Here is a 7,486-nt window from a genome sequence, read left to right as displayed (position 1 = left end):
TTCTTTCTTTTTCTTTCTTTCTTTCTTTCTTTCTTTCTTTCTTTCTTTCTTTCTTTCTTTCTTTCTTTCTTTCTTTCTTTCCTTCCTTCCTTCCTTCCTTCCTTCCTTCCTTCCTTCCTTCCTTCCTTCCTTCCTTCCTTCCTTCCTTCCTTTCTTTCTTTCTTTTTCTTTCTCTCTTTCTCTCTCTTTCTCTCTCTTTCTTCTTTTCTTTCTTCCTTTCTTCCTTCCTTTCCTTCCTTCTTTCTTTCTTTATCTTTCTTTCTTTTCCTTCCTTATCTTTATCTCTTCCTTCCTTTTTTCCCATCCATCTTCTTTTCCTTCCTCCCTCCTTTCTTTCTTTACTGCTCCTCCTTTCCCCTTATCTTCCTCCTCTTCCTCCTTCCTCTCTTTTTTCTTTTCCTCCTAAGGGAAGTGGGGGAAGGGGCTCATCATAGATGAACTAGGAATTCAAAAGATGAAGCTTCTGTCCTTTGGCATTTGGCACATAGCAAACACTTACTAAATGCTTATTGACTGACTGGGGCACACAGTGCCCCAACATTTAGCACAGCTCCTGGCATATAGTAGGTGCTTATAAATGTGTGTTTTTCGATTGATAAGTTGGTCTTTGCTTCTCCCCTCCTCCTGTTAATATTTTCCATCTTCAAACTTTGCTTCCCAGCAAAGGAAGCCTTCTGTTGCTTTGGGTAAGGCACACACAGTGCCTATCTGGGCCATCTGAGACACAAGAGATACCAGACAGAAGGCCCCCAATTGCGCAGAGAACCATTACAGTCATTCCAGATGCAGAGAGCTATAACATCACCAGATGTTTTATCATTATATATAACTTACATTCAAGCTGAGATAATATTCTCACAGAAGCAATTTGTGCTTTCTATATTGGGGTCATATTTAGATAAATAATTAAGGAAAAAACAGCACTGGAAACTTCCTGGTTAAATTTTTCATGCTTTGTAAATGTGGTAAAACATAATACAGCCAGGGAAGATATCCTGGATTTATAACCTCACGAGGGAGATTCTGGCCTTGGATCTAACATTGGAAATCAACTCTATGATCCTGGGCAAATAATAGCATCTCTCTTGGCCTCTGAACCCTCATCTGTAAAATGAAGGGATTAGATGATTTTTCAGGTACTTCTTATCCCCAATAGTCTATGTTCTGAGAGTCTTTCTTGCTTTAATGTTTTGTCTAAGGCTTTGCCCCCCTTTGACAGGGAATGCTCTCTGGTCCCTTCCAGATTTGACATCTCCAGCATTCTGTACTTCACATTCGTAGGATCACAGAACCACAGAACTACAGATTTTGAGACTTGGAAGCCATCTAGTACAATCTTTACATGATAGGAATCTCCACTACAATGTACCCAAGTGGTCATTCAGCCTTTGCTTGAAGACCTCCAAGATGGTGGAAATCCACCACTTTTGAAGCAGTTCATTCCACTTAAAATTTATTATTATTAGTTTTTGACATTCTTTTCTTTTTAAATTTTGAGTTTCAGATTCTCTACTTCCCTCCCACTCCTTCCGCACCCACTGAAAAGGCAAACAATATATCAAATATACATGTGAAATTTTATACTTCACTTGAGACTTGTGTTTGAATGCCAGATTTTCTATTCAGCTCTGGTCATTTCATCAGGAGTACTTGAAAGTCCTCTATTTCATTAAATTTCCATTTCCCTCCAAAAGATCATACTCAGTTTTATTGGGTAGGTGGTCCTTGATTGTGGAGCCCATCTCCAGTTGTCCTGATTTTTATCTTGCCCCTGGGTCCAGATGGCTCCAGAGGAGAAAGTGAGACTGGAAACTTTGCACAACTCTCCCTCACTTAAATCCAATTCACTTGCAAGTTATGGCTTCACCTCCCTAATGTCTTTTGTCCTGTTTGAGAAGGAAAGACAAACAACAATGATTCTTTTTGGCTGCTTGCCAGAGAAAGATGAGGAGGAGGAGGAGAAAAAGGAAGAGGAGGAGGAGAAAAAGAAAGAAGGGAGAAAGGAAGAAAAGAAGGAAGGAAGAAAGGAAGGAAGGAAGAGAAAGAGAGAAAGGAAGAAATTGATATTGCAGAGGGCAAAGGAGCTAGGGTTCTCTTTTTAATATATTTTCTAAGTAAGTTGTTTTTCCGATGAGATATTTCATGTTTTCTTCCATTTTTCATTCTTTTGATTTGATTTCACTGTTTCTTGATATCTCATGGAGTCATTAGCTTCCAGCTTGCCCAATTTAGATTTTTAAGGATTTTTTTTTCAGTGAACTTCTGTACTTTTTTCCTTATTTGGTTAATTCTTTTCTTTAATGAATTTTTTAAACACCCCTTTCCATTTTTCCTATTCTGATTTCAAGGAGTTCTTTTCTTTGGTAAAAAAAAAAAACAGAACCTTTTTTTTGCCTCTTTCCATTAGTTCAATTCTATTTTTTAGGTGATTTTTTTCAGTATTTTTTTTTGTGTCTCTTACCAAGATGTTAATTCTCTTCTCATAATTTTCTTGTATCACTCTATTTCTTTTTGACATTCATTTTTTAAATAAGATTTTGAGTTTCAAATTTTTCTCTCTTCCTCCCCTCCCCCCTTCCCAAGATGGCAAGCAATCTAATATACGTTATTCATGTGGAATCATGTTAAATGTATTTCCATCTCATTTCTTTTCCCAATTTTTCCTCTACCACTCATATCTTTCTTTAACTCTTCCAGGAGTTCTTGCTGGCTGTGGGTTAAATTAGCATTTTTCTTTGAGGCTTTGCTTGTTACTGTTTTCACATTGTTGTCTTCTTCTAACTTTATGTCTTATTCTTTCCTGTCACTGTAATAGCTTTTGTTGGTCAAGTTTGTTTTTTTTTTTTTTTTTTTTGTTTCCCCCCCCCCCCCAGGCTATTTCTTTACTTTGAACTTTATGTTGAAGTTTGGCTCTGCTCTCTGGGATGGGGGTAAGTGGGAGAAGGGCATTGTGCCTAGCTTCAGGCTTTTCCATGCTGCTATTTTCAGCATTAGTTCTGGGGGTCTGGAAGTTTTTGGTGCTTCTAAGGTGGTGTGATCCCAGGAAAGATGTGCTCACTGCCCTCCTGGTCTTTGTGGTCTTTACTCAAGAAAGGCCCCTACTCTCCTGCAGCTAAAAGTACTGTTTCCTGTTTTGGCCCTGAAACTGTGACCCAGAACTGCTTATGGGCAATAGAATCGCTAATCAGCACTAGCTGTTCCTGGTGCCAGATTCCCTGTAATCTCTTTTTGACCATTTGTCTGATCCCTTTGCCATCTCTGGGCTGAGAGCTCCTGAGCCTGCTGCTGCCATTGTCCCAGCTGTCTCCAAGGTCCACTTGAGCAGCTCCTGCCATGCTCTGGGTCTGCTCCCACTCTGGTATTACAGACTTTTCCTGCAGACCTCCTAAGTTGTCTTAAACTGGAAAAATGTCTCCCTCTGAACTTTTGTTGGGATTGCCACTTCAAAATTTTATTTGAGGCATTATTTTAGAGTTGTGTGGAGGGGAATGCTAGGAAAGTTTAGCTGGGTCCTGGCTTGTACCATGCCATCTTGGCCTGCCTCCTCATTCTACTTCTGAACAGCTATAAAATTAAGTTTTTCTTGACATGGAATCTCTTTGTAAATTCTCCTTAGTGCTCCTGCTTCTGCCTTCTGGAGCTAAGTAAAGCAAATTCCTTTCCTCTTCCATGTGACAGTACTTAAAGAATCTCAAGACAATGCCATGTTCCTCCTGATTCTTTCTTTTCTTCTTCAGTTTAAACATGCCCAATTCTATCAACCCATCCTTATGTAATGAACTTAAGGATCTTCACTGTCCTGGTTGCCCTCTGTTGGACACTCTCCAGTTTAACAATGTCCTTCTTAACCCACACTGCCCTAATCTAAGCAATATTCTCTAAAAGTGGACTGACTGGAGTCAAGTATCATAAGACCACTACCCCTTTGTTCCTGGTAGCTAAGTTGCTCCCAATGTAATTCAAGATAGCATTCTCTTCTGTATTCTCCATAGTTTCTCTCTGACGCATAGGGACCTTGAAGTTCACTAACCCTGGATACCTTTCTGAAAATCTGCTATGAGTCTATTCCCCATCTTATATTTATAAAACTGGTTCATTTTTTTTAACTGGGATGAAATTGACCTTTATTTCTTTTTTAAAAAAACTTATTTATTTATTTTAGTTTACAACATTCAGTTCCACAATCCCTTGAGTCCCAAATTTTCTTCCCCTCCTTCTCCTTCCACCTTGTAATAGTAATGAAATTTAAAGATTCCCCTGTATCGGCTTGGTTTTTGGTTTGATTGTGTTAAAACCCAGAGCTTGTGAATCCCACTTGTGGGATAGACTTGTTGACGTGAAAAGAGAGGGTTGAACTGGGAGGAGCTGGTGATGTAAATTTAGAGAGACACAAGAAAAGAGAGAGGCGGAAGAACTTTTTGGGAGCAGTGCCTTGGAGGCAGAAAGAGACTGAGAGGATTGCTGAGGGCCACTTTGAATTACCCAGTACTTTTGAGAGCTGAAATCCAGAGCTGACAAAGACTGAGGAGACATGGCTGTTATGCTGGTACTTTGTATGTCTGTTTTGATGTTGTTTTGCCAAATCTGTCCACTGGGGAAGGACAATCCTGTTGTTGTAGAGGTCTTGGAACATTGCTGTTGGTTAAAAGCTCCTGAGACTGTCCTGCAGACAGAGAGTGAATACTGTCCACTGGGGAAGGACAGTGCTGTTATAAGGTCTTGGAACCTTGCTGTTGGTTCAGAAGCCCTGAAGAAGGATTTTCTTGTTGTATGTTTACAGAAATCCTGGAAGGGGGTTTTGCTAATGTTTTCAGGGGTCCTAGGACTGTTCTGCAGACAGAGAATGAATTAATGAGACACTGGCAATGTATCTTGTGGCCTTGTCTCCCCAGGAACAAAGATTGCTGAGAACTTGTCTCTGGTAAAGATGAAGAAAAGACCTCTCTTTGGGTATTAAATGCTGTGCTTAAGCTTGTTGCAACTCTGGGGTAGATTCAATTGTGATCCAAGGGTGGGGAACTTTTGACCTTTTTGTGCTCTGTGATTGAACAAATGAATGTACTTTACTTATGATTGGAAACTAATCTCCATTTGAGAAGAGGGGCTTTGTGATGGACTAAATGAATGTACAGTCTAGGGGTGGAGTAGTACTTAGAAGACAGTCTTTAGTATTGATTAAATGAATATAATGTCCAGGGGTGGGGTAGTACTTGGAGATTATTGAATCACACTTGATAAATGCTATATTTTGAATTATGCTATATGTTGATTCTCTCTGTTCTTAATTTGTCACTGAATAAAATAGAGAGCGCCTATGCTGGTATTTTGAACCTTGGGAAATTGCCTTTGCTTGACATTACACACCTCCCCCTCCCCATGGTGGCATGTATTCTGATATAGGTGCTACAAATATCTTCACATTAAACATTAGTCAAGTTGTAAAGAAGAAATATAACTCATGGAGTGAACAGTGAGAAAGAAGAAACAAAACAAAGCACAAAAGAGAGAGAGAGCAAAGAGTTCACTTCAATCCGCATTCAGACTCTGTGGTTCTTTCTCTGGATGTGGATATCTCTTTCCATCATGAGTTTTTTGGAGTTGTCTTCTAACCTTGCATTGCTGAGATGAGCCCAGTCTATCAAAGTTAGTCATCACAAATATGATGTTAAAAATGATATTTTGTACTCAAGTTTAAGACTTTACACTTATCCCTATTGAATTTCATCTTCTTAAATTCAGCCCAATGTTCTAGAGGTCAAGATCCTTTTGGTTTCTGACTCTGTCATCCAGGGTATTAGTGACTCCTTCTAGCTTTGTTTTCTCTCCAAATCCTGGGATTGTACCATCTTGACCTTTATTCAAGCCATTGAGAATGAAGGGTGAATAGCAAACAGAAATGTTAAACAGCACAGGACCAAGTACGGATTTCTGGGGTAATCCACTGGAGTTCTCCTGACGCGTCCACACTCAACCATTAACAACTATCCTTTGAGTGTTTCCCAACTTTGACATTATAATGTACATTGTACATTATAATAAACCCCTTCTAGGAGATCAGATATCCTGTTCTATCTATTCTCTGATTCTATGTACAGAAAAAAAAGTATTTTATCGCCTCCACTAATTTCTTATTTCCCTGAACTCTTATAATATTTCCAACGTGAAGTGAACAATTTATTTATTTGTTCACTTACTTTATTATTAATTTATTTTTATGAATTATGAATTATTGTTGTTGAATTGAAATTATTAATAATTTCATTATTATTATTAATTAATTTTTCATTCACTTCCCATCCATCTCTCTGTCTGTCCATCCATATGGTCAGCAAAATGCCAACCATGGGTTAGTCACTTTTCAGGTCCTGGATTCTATGTTCCTTTTACTGTTTTGTGAACCCAAATCAGATTACCCAGCTAGAGTTTAAGTTCCCTTAAGAAGCAGACATTATCTCATACATTTTCATTTCTCCCACAGTATCTAGCAGAAGGCTGATTACGTAGGCAGTCTTTGAATTAGATCCAGCCTTTCTCCTCTCTAATTCACCTCATCCCTAAACCCATCAAATCGATATTCCTAAAGCATTGATCTGACTTCCTGTGCCAGAATCTTCAGTGTCTATTTTTGATTCTTGGATAAAATACAACTTCCTCTGTTTAGCCTTTAAAGACCTTAACAACTTGGGTTTAATCTATCTTTCCAAGTCCATAGCACAGTACTCCTGTTTGACTTTTCATGTTCCTTCATTGTATACAAAATTTCAACTCTTTGCCCCCCATGCCTGGAATTCTCTCTCTCATTATCAGAGTCTGGCATTCCTTCAAGTCATAATGTGCCCATTAAAAATTATTTAATATTTTATTTTTCCCCAGCCACATGCAAAAACAATTTTCAATATTCATCTTTAAAACTTTGAGTTCCAAATTCTGTCCCCTCCCCTTTCCCTCATTGAGAAGGCAAACGATTCAATATAGGCCATACATGTGCAGTCATGGCAAAACATTTCCACATTAGTCATGTTGTGAAAGAAAACACAGACCAAAAAAAAAACCTCTCAAGAAAAATAAAATAAAAAATATGCTTCAAATCTGTATTCAGACCGCATCAGTTCTTTCTTTTCAGATGGACAGCATTTTTCAACACGGGAGTTGTCTTGGATCATTGTATTTGCCCAATTTTTTAAAAGGTCTTTCCTAATTCCCCCAGTTTTTTGTGTCATATCCTACTTCCCATCCTCACCTAAAACCACTCCAAAATGCATCAAAGCAGCATGGTGTTGTTGCTGATAGAATTCAGGCTAGATGGGTAGCTTACCTTTTGTCCTGGCTCACATGAACTGAGTCTGGCAGGATCCAGGAAAAGTCTAACCCTAAGTAAGGTGGCTGTCTGGAATCTGCAGCTCTGATCTCTGCTCAGGCACAGAAGTTCAAAAGGAAAGCCTTCATCTTAGCCTGGGGCACATTGTCTGCCTTGTTTTGGCTGGCT

This window comes from Petaurus breviceps, unplaced genomic scaffold, assembly GCF_028583685.1.
Source record: "Petaurus breviceps papuanus isolate PSGF00001 unplaced genomic scaffold, PetGlider_PUasm1.0 139, whole genome shotgun sequence".
Taxonomy (NCBI): Eukaryota; Metazoa; Chordata; class Mammalia; order Diprotodontia; family Petauridae; genus Petaurus; species Petaurus breviceps.
Note: the sequence above shows the minus strand (reverse complement) of the source record.